This window comes from Mastomys coucha, unplaced genomic scaffold (genome assembly GCF_008632895.1).
Source record: "Mastomys coucha isolate ucsf_1 unplaced genomic scaffold, UCSF_Mcou_1 pScaffold8, whole genome shotgun sequence".
NCBI classification, from domain to species: domain Eukaryota; kingdom Metazoa; phylum Chordata; class Mammalia; order Rodentia; family Muridae; genus Mastomys; species Mastomys coucha.
Window position 1 is genome coordinate 20314487 of NW_022196914.1, and position 15885 is coordinate 20330371.

The following is a 15885-nucleotide window of genomic DNA, read 5'->3' on the forward strand; positions in this document are numbered from 1 at the left end:
TTGATATATATGTATATATATATATATATATATATTAAGAATAAAGAGGAAAAAGGAGGACAAGGAGGATGGAGAAGAAAGAGGAGGAAGAAAAGGAAGAAGAAGAAGAAGAAGAAGAAGAAGAAGAAGAAGAAGAAGAAGAAGAAGAAGAAAAAGAAGGAGGAGGAGGACAAGGAGAACAAGGAGGACAAGCAGGTCGAAGAGGAGGAGGAGGAGAAAGAAGATGAGAAGGAGGAGAAAGAGGAAAAGGAGAAGGAGAAAGACAAGGACAAGGAGAAGAAAAAGAAATAATTAATTAGTTAGTGTTTGGGGGTATGCAGAGTAAGGAGTGAGGGCTGTGGAAAGGGTGGATATGACCAAAATACATCATGACCATATATGAAATTCTCAAGGAACAGATAAATAAAATAAAATTTTAAAATTAGATCATTAATCCAAAAAGAAAGTAAAAAATGCCACACATTATAAGTGAAAAACACATAAGTCATTCATGACAGCTGCCCACCACAAAATGAAGTTTCTTTGACCGAGGAATGTTCAAGAAGCCTAGGTCTATACCCATAAGCATATTTGAAAGTGTTTTATGACAAAAATTTTCTGGAAGACCAGACACACACACCCATACACACACACACACACACACACACACACACACACACTCGTAAACATCAGTACTTTACAATTGACCAAGGTATTGATTGTACTAATGCTCAATGTGGTGAACCAATAAGTAGTTTTAATTAGAGTTACTAAATGGTATATAGGTATGGCTTACTTACAAGAACCAGAGATTACTCAAATCAGCTACATTACCAGAAATATTACCCCAACATATGCAACATCTCCTGAAAAGTTGCTGCTCTGGATCTCTCTATGCAATTTCATACCTCTAGATGAATAATGGCAGTTTCTCCCACATAAAAAATGGTAAAAGAAGAAATATTAGTATTCTACAGGGAAGAACCCTTGATAGGTTATTCAATCCCAAATAGTCAAACTTAACACAAATTCATATGAGCAACATTATGTACTTAGCATGACTCAAATATATACATATACATATATATATATATATATATATATATATATATATATATATATACACACACACACACAAACATATATGCTTGCATACAGGAACACATACATATATATATACACATGGATATCATAACTACTATAAGAATTAACAGCTACAAAAGAAATCTAACTATAGTATTTCTGTGACATATAAAATTAGTTTGATTAAGGTGATATTTATTACTTTATTTTAGATGATTTAATAAAGTAATATGTCATATTTTCAATTTATTACATAGCTAATTAAATTATAAGCCTATATAGTACTTTTAAATGTCATTGACCAGGAAACATTTTAGAAAGAGGGACATGTGAATAGACCTCTATCAGATATTAAAATAACAAAAGCCAAGACATTAATCAATGTGTAACAGAGAAACACGAAAATCAATAACTGGAACTGAGAGAATAGGTTTCAATTTAAGAAATATAAGGAGGAATTTGTAAAGTCAGTTGAGTTTGATTGATTAATCAGTGAATTTTATGAGAATAATAAGAAATTTAAACCCAAAGCTATTTTGATTAGGCCCTTATTTACATTGAAATTAATCAGAGAAAAAACATGAACCTGACTTCAGTATATAGATTAATCACTTTACTGAATGCAAGCTTAATAGATATCATTTGTTTACAAGTATAAAATAATTTCATAAATTATGACTGTTGATCTGACAATTACTAATGATGGTTTTCTGGTACCAAGGGGTAACTTTACATTCTTATGAAAGTACATCCTATGTCTTATATGTTATTACAACAAACCATTTATGTGTGAAGTTTAGAATAGTTAAAACTTATAACCAACATCTCATAACCTGTGCTAGATTACAACACTGATCCAAGCCAGTCTGATGTTAAACTTTCTTTTTGATCCTATGGCACTCAGTGTTCCAGTGCTAAAATCAACAATTTCAACATAGTAACAAAGATACCTAGAAAATTTTTTATAACAATTATGCCACCAATTAGATAATATCCAACTTATAGTAAGCTTATGCCATTTGTAATTCTTATTACATTTATTTATATGGTGCATATGTGTCTGATTATATATAAGTATGTTTGTGGAGACCTGTTTGTCACAGTGTCCATATGGTAGTTAAAGAATAAACTGAAAGAATCTGTTCTCTCCTTCCACTTTGGACATTCCAGAGATCAAACAATTTGTTAAGCTTGGTGTCAAATGTCTTAACCCACTGTACCATCTCCATAGCATGCTTATGTCATTTTACATTCAACTTTCTACTCTACAAAGCACAAGATCCTACTGGACGATACTTAGAGGACCATGGCTTTTGTTGTTGTTGTGAAACAATGAACAAAGACTTTGTTTTTTCTCTGAAACTATACTGTCCTGAGTGGGTATTGGATAGGAAGGAAGGATTTGAACTAAGATGGACATCTTAAAGATAGTTAACCAGTCCTGAATATTTACTGTGTCTATTGAAAGCCAACATGCACTGATGTTTCTTCCATTTGAAAGTTAAATGCTGATAGGTTGATAGGGATATGAATATGAAACAAATATGGAATATCGAGTGATGACAACTAACATGAAGAAATGTGACAGTGGATAGAATATGGAAAACACGGATTGCAGAAGTTTGGAAACTTTAAGCCATCTAAGGAAAACCGATTTTCAATGGAAGAGGTCTTCACAGAGTAGGATACTGAACTGCTATGAAGATACAAGAAGGAAGAATTTTCTAGGAGGACCTTTTAAGAAACTGAGATTGGGGCAGTGATGGCACACACTTTTCATCTCAGCACTCAGGAGGGAGAGGCAGCCTGGACTTTAGAGTGAGTTCCAGAGACACACAGAGAAACTCTGGCTAGAAGAGAGAGAGAGAGAGAGAGAGAGAGAGAGAGAAAGTACACAAAGAAGAAAGGAAGGAAAGAAACTGAGATTCAAGTCTGTCTGCTATGACTGAATAAGAAAAAGAAACCCTAACTTACTCTGAGTTAATAATGAGAAAAAAATATGTGGAACAACCACATTTTATACACATTTCACCTCTAAATAGACTGCATGTGTCTCTGTCACATCTCAGTTACAGTGTACTTTGTATTTAATTATGGAGTAGCCATAGCCTGCAAAACCAGAGATTCCTTAACAGTTACAAAAAGCATTGGTGGGGACTGCTTTAGAAATCTGTGAATGGAAAAAGTGCTTGAAAGGCTTGTGTTTTGAGGCTCGCTATTAGGAGTATGGAGTCTTTCAGAGGTGGGATCGGCCTGATGAAAATTGTTCACTAAAGAGCAAAGGCTTTGAAAATGATCTTCATGTATGGTTCCATGCCTTGCCTCAGCTTTCTTGTTCATTGCCCTGTAAGCAATCTCTGGCACATGCTCCCACCACTGTGAACAGTCTGCCTTTAAACCTTGGGTATGAGCCCAAATGAATCCTTCTGCTCCACCATGTATTTTGGTCATAGTGGAACAAAAGTAGCTCATACTGGGTGGAGGATTTCTTTGGTGAACATTATAGATTTAAAATTGTTAACTTATTTTCATGTATTCTAAATCAGGAATTGTGCCACTTAAAATGTGTTTTGGTAGAGCAAATTACCATTTAATTTATAACCACAGAGAAAATATAATAACCTAAAAAGTGCATTCTTGGAATTCAAATTTAAGTCTAATTTGCATAAATAAAATAATACTGTATTTCTGTTGTTTCATAAACAAGCTTATTATTGGGTCTCAATTATGGCGTCCAAAAGGATTTTCCAAAGTAACAGCAATTTTAAGTACTAAAATGTTATAAAAAAAAAAAAAGCTGCATAAGGAAGGCATATTGATGGAAGACTGTATATTTCAAATGATTGTGCTTGGTTAAAACAATTACAATAAATTGTATTTAGTGATAACTTTATGGGAAATTCCTCTATTTTTAAATATACTCATAGCAACAGAATTCTTTGACTATGTAGGAAATCTATGTTTACACATAGAAAGAAAATAGATAAATTTTAATTTCTGCAATTATTACTTGTGAAATATATATAATACATAGAACAAATATACATCCATATATTGATACTCTTATATATGTGTGTGTATATATATATATATATATGTATATATATATATATATATATATACATTTGCATGATTGATATACTTACCTAGCATCATAACTGCAATAAGGCTGCAATAAAGAAAATATGGCAAGTTATCTCTCACTGCACTTTGAATCTTGAATAAAGCAAAAGGAAAATGAAAGTGGAAATACTGATTGATATCTTTCTATTTTAAATTCCTCTCAAATGTGTACTTTTTATGATTGCTATTGAGAATATTACTGTGTAATTCTCACATTTTTTCAAACAAGGCAACTAAAAAGCAAGGAAACTGTATATTAAGTTATCTGTGCTCTAAGAGGTAGGAGTAGAATTTGAGCGATGATATTCTATGAAACATTGGGCTTTCGTCCAAGGTACTATCTACAGGTAGTAATCTGAAGTCGTGGTTAGGAGAGGACTTACCATTGATTAATGTACAAGAAGGGCTAAGCAACAGCCATGGGTAATGGAGAGGACAGAGCACTGGCCAGCTTTCTACTTCTACAGCTAAATTCATGCTCTAGCACTGATGTAATCTATACAACAGACTTTGGATAAAAAAATTATATTTAAAAATATTAATCCAGATCCACAGGCAGAGTGGGTATTACTCATGTAGTACTCTATTATATGCACAAATGTAGTCCTACACAGATGTACTCTAAGGATTGCCTGACCTTGTACCATGAACTCAATATCATCCTGGACTTCAAATTTCTTAGTGGAAATTGTCACTCTAAACACATAGTTTCTAAATAATTTACAGTATACAATCAAGGCCTAAATTTTTTTTGTTTTTGTTTCTTTCACCGGACTCATGTCTTTATGGTTGTGTTTCAGGGTCTTGATATCGAATGTGTCCTCTTAGGACCAGAGGAAAATATTAAGATGGGTGCCTTGGAGGTTGACACTCTCTTCTTATGTGACAACCAGGGAAATGAGATTCTGTCTGGTGATTTTAAAAAGCTCAGTGCCCAGGATCTGAAAAGCATTTGGAGGTTACAAATTAATCCAGAAAGACAAACTAATTGAAGGAAACAGGCTGCTTATCAGTTATTAGGACTCTGGTCATGCCAGAAGGGTCTATTTTTAAATCAAATTATTAAAAGCTGAAAAATTCATAACTGCAAACTATAATTATTTTTCCTAAGAGTATATCCATGGAAGAAATGCTGCTGTGAATGATGCTTTTTACCAAACAAATGTCAAATTTTCACATCAACAAAAACTTAATAATATGATTGTCTCTTATTTCATCTTACCTTATAAATGTTCCAAGACAAAGAAGGGTCTGGTATTCCATAAAAATAAGAATGACCCAAGAATGCCATAGGAATGTGCAGGCAGGTTGCCATGGTGGCTTAGTTATATGAAGGTGTTCTATGATGATTCCATGCCATAGGCCTGGAACTGAGATGGAGAGAGTTAAGCTGACAGAGAGCCCTGGGAGATAACTGCCCTTGAAAGAGGCTAATAATAGTTTCAGAAGTTGAATAGAATGAGATAGATATTAGAAGACTTGGTTATTATTAAAGAAAAACAAAATTAAACCTGGCCCCCAAACTGCACTGGCTTCTTCTATTGCTACCCATGATTTTGCATATGTATTCCCATCACTAAATACTCCAAAGTTAAGCTGAATTCAGCAACCACTTATGGTCATGGACTTCTAGACTGGCGTGAAGTATAGTCACATAAGCTCCTTTCCTTTGCATATTTTTCAACATTAGGTATTGTACTATAACAATGGAAAATGCCCTAGCTCATTGGTTATGTGACTGTAAAATTTAATACTATAAATTTTAAAATCACCACTCAGAGTGATTTTACATGACACAGGCTATACAAGTTTCTAGAGTGCTTTTCTGTCCCTGTTGTCTCTTTCTGTTACATACTTGGTCTATATCCTGTATAAAAGAATGCCTTCTGGCAACAAAATCTATGTGAATATATGTATGTTTGTTTGTATAGCATTTTATCTACTCAGACTTTGACTCTCCCATACAATTGGCAGTCTCCCTCCTGTTTTTCACAGCAAGAACTCTCTCCTCTCTTCCAAATTAAATTCAAAACCTTTGTCTCCAGAGAGGAGGAATTCCAACTGACTCACTTTCAGTGGAATTAATATGGTTTCTATGATTTCTCATAGTGAGCAAAATAGAAACCCAAGCATACCTATAGGTGGTATACAGTGAGAATGTTAGCTAGTGATCACCTTAATGCTGATTTTGATTTGTACTATCAGGATACACTGTACTTGCTAATGGGAGCTTAATGATACATCAGCTTTAATGAATATATTGAAAACAAATACATAGAGTAAGATTAGCAAACAGCCAGCTTATAATATTTATGAAGAACAGAACTGTTCTGGTAGCCAAATTGCCTTGGTATGCCCTTACTTTTAATATGTACTAAAATAGCCAGCAAGAGACTTTGAATAAGAATCACACTTAATGGAAATCAAAGTTGATTGTTCTTCCAAGGATTTAAGATGATTTCTATAAGAGACAAGAGCCCATTTTTCTCTATCTGTGCAATGCTGAGATGAATTACACAGGACCTTGTCTAAACCGAAAGCTTTTATTGACCTGTTGAAAGCAGAAAGCTTGTAACCATGGCAACAGAGGACAAGCGAAATGGGTTTTATCTGCAGTCATAAAAAATGTGAAGACTTACCATCCCTTAGTCTGTGATAAAGATGAAACAAACAACTGAAAATCACCGTGTTTCCATCCATATTGTCTCTTGTTTTAAAATGAGAGCTGTAATTTGAATGTAATTTTTCATAGAGACAGAGTGAACCAAAGTAGTGTGGGGAGGGGAGTGGTGACCACAGAAACAAAGATAAGTGAGAAAAATGTGAACCATCTGTAATGTCACTGTTGAAACAATTTTCTCTTTCTTAGGAACATGTTCTACTTAAGTGCATCCCAACATGTATATTTGAGAACGTTTAGACATGCAATAATGGATGGAGGAAAAATCACCAAGCCCACATAACTGATATGTCTTTTTAAGCTGGAGTCAAGAGAATTTGAATATAGTGTATCTGTGATTAAATCCATTGTTGTTGTGTTCTAAAATCTCTGATAGTGAATATTGACATTCAATATTACAGGTTTAATTGTCTCTTCGGCTCATTCTGTTGATCCTCCTCAATCTTAATTTATATCCTATAACCAGAAATATAAACCCTTTTTTACCCAACGCAACAAAAGAGTGGTAGCACCACTATTTCATGAGGTAAATCTATACAAATGATTCTTATGCCTTCTCCTTGGGATTTTGAGAATACTTAGCCTCCCAGCCCACAGAATAATTAATTGCTAGCTATAATATTTTGACTATGCTTCATATGGGTAATATTTAATCTCTCATCCCTCTCACATGTAGTACCATGACTACTAAAATAAGAATATGTTAAAAAGCGCTATTTTTTATTACACACTATTTTTAGGGGTGGAAAAGAGAGGAAGAAATGTTTTAAGAGAATTATTAGGTTGATGCCTTCAAGTCCTTTGTTGTCTAAGGTGACTTTCTGAGAATAATGGAAAAATGCCTATTGTCTTAACACTGTGATAACATGTAGCTTTAAGCCATAAAACCTTGAAATTTATACAGTACAATAAAATATATTTTATAAATTGAACAACTTACTTTTTAATAGTAACAAGTAGCAAGAGACTAACACTTTGAACTCTGCAGTCAACACTTTATTGTGTGATCTAGATTGTTGGATCCTAAGAGCTGAGTAAAAGGGCAATACATTTAGTAAGGTAGAACTGGTATGGTCACCCAGTTCCTCTATTCACTGGAAAGATATGAAAAATTGAGTTCAAGCAGTTTTTCATATAATAAAAACCACATCATCCTATCTGTGTCAGGTGAGTAGGTAGTGGGTTTCCTTTGCAGTTATAAATGCTGATTTCTTGTCCATGTAGCACAGCCTACTTTGTTTTCACATGCACAGAAGTCAAGGGAGAATGGACAAGCCACCAAGGAGTAGCTTTGAACTATGCAAACCTAGGAGGTGCTGTATGGAGCTCTGTTTGCACTCAGCACTATTGTCAGTGATCTTAACTAACCAGTGGGAAGGATGAGGTCTTACACTCAGTCCACTCTATGGAGAACTTGACTATCAGACAGGAAGAGGTCTTGAGTCAAAAGGGTCTTCAATGATGTCACAAAGATGAGTTCTTGTATTCAGCCCTGTCCCTGATAACCTTCACTTGTGAGCAGAATGAGATCTTTCATATAAGTTCCTTCTTCCTCCAATGAGTGCTCAACAGTCTGAAAGATGGAGTTTCTATGGTGAGTTATAACACTAAATAGTATCATTCTCAGATCTGTCGGTCTGAGAAACAAGGGCAACCCACCTTTGAAGGTGGGTAAGAGCAGCTATTTACAGATTGCCACCTGTTGCCCTAGGACATCCTTGATTCCAATGCTATTACCAGTATGAACTGTCTTTAGAACTTGGGTAATATTATTAATACTAATTTTAACACTGTCTCTCTTATAATAGTTTAGGCTGTCAGAGGGGAAAAACATATATTTTTGTTCTTTCTACCTGTTCTCTCTAGCTTCTAATAATATAGCTATAATCTTTTACTTTGTAGAAGTTAGATAGAAGATATTACAGAAGTAAGTTTCCCTAGATGGGAATTGAATCATCATCCAAGCAATGTGCTACAATGAGTTCCAAGATTAAAATGTAATTACTCATAGATCTTCAAGCATTACTTATCTGAAGCTTTTAAGAAATTTATGCTACATTATATGTTTATGCAACTGGCCTAGCAAGGGTGATTCTACTGGCTACTTTGTTTCTTTAAAAAATATTCCACAACCACATTACTTGCATTTTCATAAAAATATTTCTGAAATGATATTTTATTTTTCACTCATCTGCTTCCCATTGCCTTCAGCTGGTCAAAATCTGTACTCAGTTCCTACGGACCATATGCCAAGATGACTCCCCCTTTTCTAGCACATAAAATTTGGCTTTTATTTTTTATTAACTTCCCTATAAATAATCATTTTCATTTCTATCCACTTAGGACTCAAAATAAGCAAAAGGACTCAGCAATTGCATCATATCTTCCTGCCCATTTTCTCATTTATTTTTGCTAAGATTTTCATTCATCACTTACTGTCTATCATTTCTCTATATGTTTCTAAGAATTGCCAAATTTTGGAACTTACATGGATTTAGGACCTACTGGCTAAGTTTTTAACCATCATGTGCCAGAACTTGAAAGAAAATATGAGTTAATATGAGGTTTTCAATAGCATCCAGATACCAAATATTCAAATAGAAAAATAAAATAAAATAAGGAACTATTACCTAAGACTAAATGCCCAAAGTAAAATGGTGGGTTACTTGTCAGATCATAGTATTTATTAAACACTGTCACAACAGGTAGGAATCATAAGGAAAAGAAAAGTAAAAATTGGAAACTTAAAGGGGAGATGCAGGACTTGAAGCTGGAGAGAATGACCTGATGCCCCTGGATAGGAGATGGCAACGAGCGGAGGGAGCAAATGGAGAAAAGGTTACTTGGTGTAGCTGCTGCAAGGCAGAGGCCAGGCAGAAGGAACCATACAGTAAGGCTATGTGAGGCAGCCAAGAAGGAGAATGGAAGGAAAATCTGTTCAGTTCTCTAGCCTTAAAGTCTCCCTCTGCTAATCCTGTATTAGCAGTGCCAAAGATGGAGACAGTCAGCAACGAGGAAATAGAATGGTACAAGCCCAGCTTTGCAATCATATAGTAGAGAAGACATGGAAAAAAAACCAACAAAATCTTTTTTAAATTAACTATTAATTATTTTGCACTCCATATTTTATTCCCACTCCCCTGTCCAACTTCCAACTGTCCCACATCCCATACCTCCTCCCCAACTCCCTGTCTCCACGTGGATGCCCCCACCTCCCACCCTATTTGACCTCTAAACTCCCTGGGGCCTCCAGTCTCTTGAGGGTTAGGTGCATCATCTCTGATTGAACACAGACCCAGCAGTCCTCTACTATATGTGTTTTCGGGGCCTCATATTAGCTGGTATATGCTGGCTGTTTGGTGGTCCAGTGTTTGAAACTGATGGTCCTCCTACCTTTTAGCCTTTCCCTAATTCAACAACAGCGGTCAGCTGCTTCTGTCCATTGGTTCGGTGCAATTATTTGACTCTTTCAGCTGCTTGTTCGATCTTCCAGAGTGAAGCCATGCTGGGTCCCTTTTTGTGAGTGCACCATAACCTCAGTAATAGTGTCAGGTCTTGGGACCTCCCCTTAAGCTGGATCCCACCTTTGTAGAAGGTTTTCATCACCACACACACAAACACAAACACAAAGACATGCACATACACACACCCATATAGGAATGAAATACGCACACACACACACACACACACACACACACACACACATGCATATGTAGACACACATGCATATGTACACACACATGCACATATGCACACATAGACACACACACACATGTGAACATACATATACATCCATGCACACATATACAATAGAGAGTACTCAATAAGTTGTGAAAGTGTTACTTAGCATAGGGGATTTAGCTCAGTGGTAGAGCATTCTTTGCTAAATAACAGTCTCACAAGCATGATGGCACCAAGTGAGATCCAAGCAAGTCTTACTCACAATCCCATTTCATATCCAGTTGGTCAAGAAGCCATCTTAACAAACTAACATATATTTCTTTTGCATTATTTTGTGTTAAAATATGTAAAAAAAATACATTGAATCTATGAAAGATACAATATTCCTTTATTCCTTTCATATTAGAATTAACATTAAAATAGCAATTCACTGTACAGTGGAATTCTCCATAAGAAAATTCTACCAAAAATCCCTCTGAAAAATTTGTTGGTGGTCATATTTTAACTTGCCAATCTAGAAAACTGAGACAGAGCAGGAGAGAAAAAAATGAAGAGAAATGTTAATGATCATGTCAATATTCAAGACAATATACCAACCATCAAACAGAATGGTCTTATGAATTACATAAATTAGGGCCTGACTTGAGAAGTTCAGGATAGAATTTAATGTGCTAAACAAACTGTTCTAGAAAGAGAAACTATCAAGAAAGCAGATGTGCTGTGATGTTTTTGATTAGCTCCCTCTTGTGATGATCCTGAGAGTTGTGGAGACTGGGCGACCACTGAGTCTAAGCTTAGAAGTACTTACAAATTTTTACTTAAATAAAGACACCTTGAGCACAGGCTAATGGTGGTTTCACCATATCAAGCATTGAATTCTAAGGCAGAAAATGAAGACAAGAGAAAAACTAAAGCAGAAATGTACTTACAGTTGCCGAAGGAAAAACTTTTAAGGAGAAATGAAATAGGGCAAGTTTTGGTTCTTGTTGTACTGAGCTACCCAGAATACTAGATTAAGAATTTGAAACATTAATAGTACATTATCGTCTGGCCACAGAGGCACTTTATTTATTTATTTATTTATTTATTTTTACATTTCTACTTTATCTTTATTTTCTCATTTTCTTTGTTCTTTTTTATTATTAGATATTTTCTTTATTTACATTTCAGATGTTATCCCCTTTCCTCATTTCCCCTCTGAAAACCCCCTATCCAATCCCCCCTCCCCCTGCCCACTAACCCATCCACTGCCACTTCCCTGTCCTGGCATTCCCCTACACTGGTGCATCAAGCCTTCACAGGACCAAGGGGCTCTTCCTATCACTGATGTCCCACAAGGCCATCCTCTGCTATGTATGTGGCTGGAGCCTTGAGTCCTTCCATGTGTATTCTTTGGTTTGTGGTTTAGTCCCTGGGAGCTCTGGGGCTACTAGTTGATTCATATTGTTGTTCCTCCTATGGGGCTACAAACCCCTTCAGCTCCTTGGGTCCTTTCTCTAGCTCCTCCATTGGGGACCCTGTGCTCAGTCCAATCAATGGCTATGAGCCTCTACCTCAGTATTTGTCAAGTACTGGCAGAACCTCTCAGGAGACAGCTATGTCAGGCTCCTGTCTTCATGTACTTGTTGGCATCCACAATAATGTCTATCATAACTGTATATTGGATGGATCCCCAGGTGGGACAGCCACTGGATGGCCTTTCCTCCAGTTTCTGCCCCACACTTTGTCTCTGCAGCTCCTTCCATGAGTATTTTGATCCCCCTTCTAAGAAGGACTGAAGTTTCCCAATCTGTTGGTTGCCATTTTATCCTATTGACAGAGGCACTTTAAAGGCACCATTGTGATCAGTTCTAAAGTAGACTGAGCCATGGATGGCATTAGAAAAAACTGAAGGGATACAGAAAGGAAGGTGGGAGTGGAAGAAAGGGTGGGGCTTGGGAAGGACCTTCTCAGAAACAAAAGGCAGGAGGGATGGCATGAAGAACTCTTGAAGGGGGAAACAGGAAGGGGAGACCAGGAAGGGGAGACCAGGAAGGGGACAACAGTTGGAATGTAAATAAATGAAGAAGAAGAGGAAGAGGAAGGAGAAGGAGAAGAAGGAGAAGGAGAAGAAGGAGAAGGAGGAAGAGGAGAAGGAGGAAGAGGAAGAGGAGGAGGAGGAAGAGGAGGAAGAGAAGGAGGAGAAGGAGAAGGAGAAGGAGAAGAAGGAGAAGGAGAAGAAGAAGAAGAAGAAGAAGAAGAAGAAGAAGAAGAAGAAGAAGAAGAAGAAGAAGAAGAAGAAGAAGAGAATAAGAACAAGAAAGAAGTGAAGGTTTCTTTACCAGGTTCCAGCTTCTCAGCCTACCTCCTTAGCAAGGTAGCCATGGAGAACAAATAATTTTTTTCACAAGCATCTGGATGTTGCACAGCCACACTTACTCTGTATTCAGATCACTCTGTTTCCTTAATCTATTTCAGGATGTCAGTAACATTTTAGGATGCCTTATCACTCTGCTGACTCACACTGAGGCTGTAGGAAGCCAAACCAAGAGTGTAAATTCAAATACGATTCAAGGACACTTCACTATTATTTCTCAAGTCATTTCCAATGTAAAACTATTGAGACTTTCCTCATGAACTACTTCTACTACACTTCCTCCTATTTTGTTCTATACAAATAATTAAAAATATAGACATAACTATTCCCATCTGTTTCAGGTTTATTTTCTTTGAACAATTCAGGCCATATATAAATCAGCCATTACTTGTTGACACACTGGAATTAGTTTTCTCTAATGGCATCTCACTGGGTATACAAACCATTCTTAAGGCCAGGCCCCATTAGTAGTAGATGTCCTACACAAAAAGACTCTTATTTTAAAAGTGTATATGCTAAGATTGCCATATTTACTATGTTAATCCTACCAATCCATGAGCAAGAGAGATCTTTCAGTTTTCTGATATCTTTCACAATTTCTTTCCTCTAAGACTAGATGTTCTTGTCATACTGACCATTTACTTGATTGGCTAGCATTACACCAAGATACATTATATTATTTGTGGCTATTGTGAAGTGCACTGTTTCCATAACTTCTTTCTCAAACTGTATATCTCTTATGTAGAGGAGGCATACTGATTTCTTTGAGTAAATGTTGCATCCAGAAACTCTGCTAAAATTGTTTGTCAGCTGTAGGAGTTCTCTGGTAGAATTTGAGGATCATTTATATATACTATCATATTGTCCTCAAATAATGATGACATGACTTCTTCCTTTCCAATATGTATCCCTTTTATCTTGTTTTGTTGTCATATTGATCTAGCTAGAACATTGAGTACTATATTGACTAGATAGGGAGTGGGCAGCTTTGACTTCTCCCTGTATTTAGTGGGATTGCTTCAAGTTTCTTGTCATTTTATTTGATGTTGGTTAATGGTTTGTTGTATATTATTTTTATCATGTTTAGGTATGCACCTTGTATTCCTGATCTCTTCAAAACTTCTAACATGAAGGGATGTTGGATTTTATCAAATGGTTTTCAGCATCTAAAGATAATGATGTGATTATTTTCTTTGAATTTGTTTATTATTGAATTACACTCAGAAAAAATCTTTACTAACCCTACATGCAATAGAGGCCTAATATACAAATTATGTAAAGAGCTCAAGAAATTAGATCCAAAAATTAGCCCAATTCAAAAGTGAGTTACAGAGCTGAACAGAAAATTCTTAACAGAGGAACCTCAAATGGCTGAGAAGCACTTTCAGAAATGTTCAAAATCCTTAGTCATCAGGGAAATGAATATTAAAATGACCCTGAGATTCCACTTTACACTAATCAAAATGGCTAAGATCAAAAACTCAAGTGACAGCACATGCTGGCAAGGATATGGAGGAAAGGGGACAGTCTGCCACAGTTGATGGGATTGTAAACTGGTACAACTACTCTGTAAATCAATCTGGCAATTCCTCAGAAAACTGGAAATAGTTCTACTTGAATACCCAACTATACTGGTCTTCAGGTATACCCAAAACATGTTGCACAATATCACAAGGACCCATGCTTCACTTTGTTCATAGCAGCCTTATTTGTAATAGCCAGAAACTAGAATGTACCCAGATGTCCCTCAACCCAAGAGTGGATAGAGAAAAAGTGGTTTGTCCCACAATGAAATACTATTCAGCTATTAAAAACAAGAACCTCATGAATTTTGCAGGCAAATGGATAGAACTAGAAAATGTATGATATTAAGTGAGGTAACCCAGACCTGAAAGGACATGCATGGTATGTACTTACTCATAAGTGGGTATTGGCCAAAAAGTACAGAATACACATAATAAACCCCACAGACCCTAAGAAGTTAAACAAGAAGAAAGTAAGTAAGGAAGGAAGTTTCAATCCCACTTAGAAGGGGAAACAGAATAATCATGGAAGGTAAAGGGAGGAAGGAACCTGAGTATATGAGGAGAGTGGGAAGGGAAAGATGGGGACAGCATCAGGTATTGGGAGGGGGAACAGAAGAGAAGCCCAGAGGGCCAGGAAAATGAATGGAAATATGCAGTTGCTAGGGTTGAGAGGAACCTCTAGAAAGTTTCAGAGCCAGGATAGGGTAAGTTCCCAGGAGTAATGCCCAACAGTGGGAACATGGAACCTAAAGAGACTACCTCCAGTAGATAGACATGCACTGCCATTGGAGAGATGGGTACAACAACCAACCTTCAAATTTTTCAACCCAAAATTGTTCCTGTCTAAAACAAATGCAGGCACAAAAAAAAGGAACAGTGACTGAAAGAATAATCAGTGACCAGACCAACTTGGGATCCACCCTATGGGTGGGCACCAAACCCTGACACTATTAGTACTACTAGGTTGTGCTTGAAGACATGAGCCTTGAATTGTTGTCCTCTGAGAGGCTCTGCCAGCAACTGACTGAGATAGATGCATATACTCAGAGCCAAGCATTTGACTAAGATAGGGGACCTCTATGAAAGAATTAGAGGAGGGATTGAAGGACCTGAAGGGAAGGGCAATCCCATGGAAGAACAACAGTGTCAACTAACCTGGACACCTGGCAGCTCCCAGAGACTAAGCCAACAACCAAGGAGCATATACAGGCTGGTCAAAGGCCCCAGGCACATATGTAGCTGAGGACTGCTTTGTCTGGCCACAGTAAGAGAGGATGTCCCTAATCCTGTAGAGACTTGATGCCCCAGGAAGGTGGATGTTGGGTGGGCTGTGGTGAACACCCTCCTGGAAACAAAATAAAGGGGGGATAAAGGGAAGAACTCTGTAAGAGGGGACCAGGAAAGAGGGCAACATTTTGGATTCAAATATATTCAATAACTAATAAATAAATTTAAAA

General features: G+C 36.6%; 2 long non-coding RNA genes across 9 annotated transcripts in view; one reads left to right on the plus strand and one right to left on the minus strand.

Annotated features, from left to right (window-relative positions):
- LOC116083438 overlaps window positions 1-5475 on the minus strand; it is a 9376-nt gene extending 3901 nt beyond the window's left edge. The window contains exons 1-2 of the long non-coding RNA XR_004115710.1: window positions 5408-5475; window positions 4209-4231 (exon numbers count right to left, since the gene is read on the minus strand). This is a non-coding gene — a long non-coding RNA (uncharacterized LOC116083438). The remainder of the gene's footprint in view (window positions 1-4208; window positions 4232-5407) is intronic.
- Window positions 5476-8363: 2888 nt separating this feature from the next.
- LOC116083263 overlaps window positions 8364-15885 on the plus strand; it is a 92387-nt gene continuing 84865 nt past the window's right edge. For 6 of the 8 annotated variants that reach the window (XR_004115659.1, XR_004115660.1, XR_004115654.1 and 3 more), the window contains exon 1: window positions 8365-8459. This is a non-coding gene — a long non-coding RNA (uncharacterized LOC116083263). Of the gene's footprint in view, window positions 8460-15885 lie in introns of all 8 variants that reach the window. The other 2 variants (XR_004115661.1, XR_004115658.1) reach the window with 2 other exon arrangements.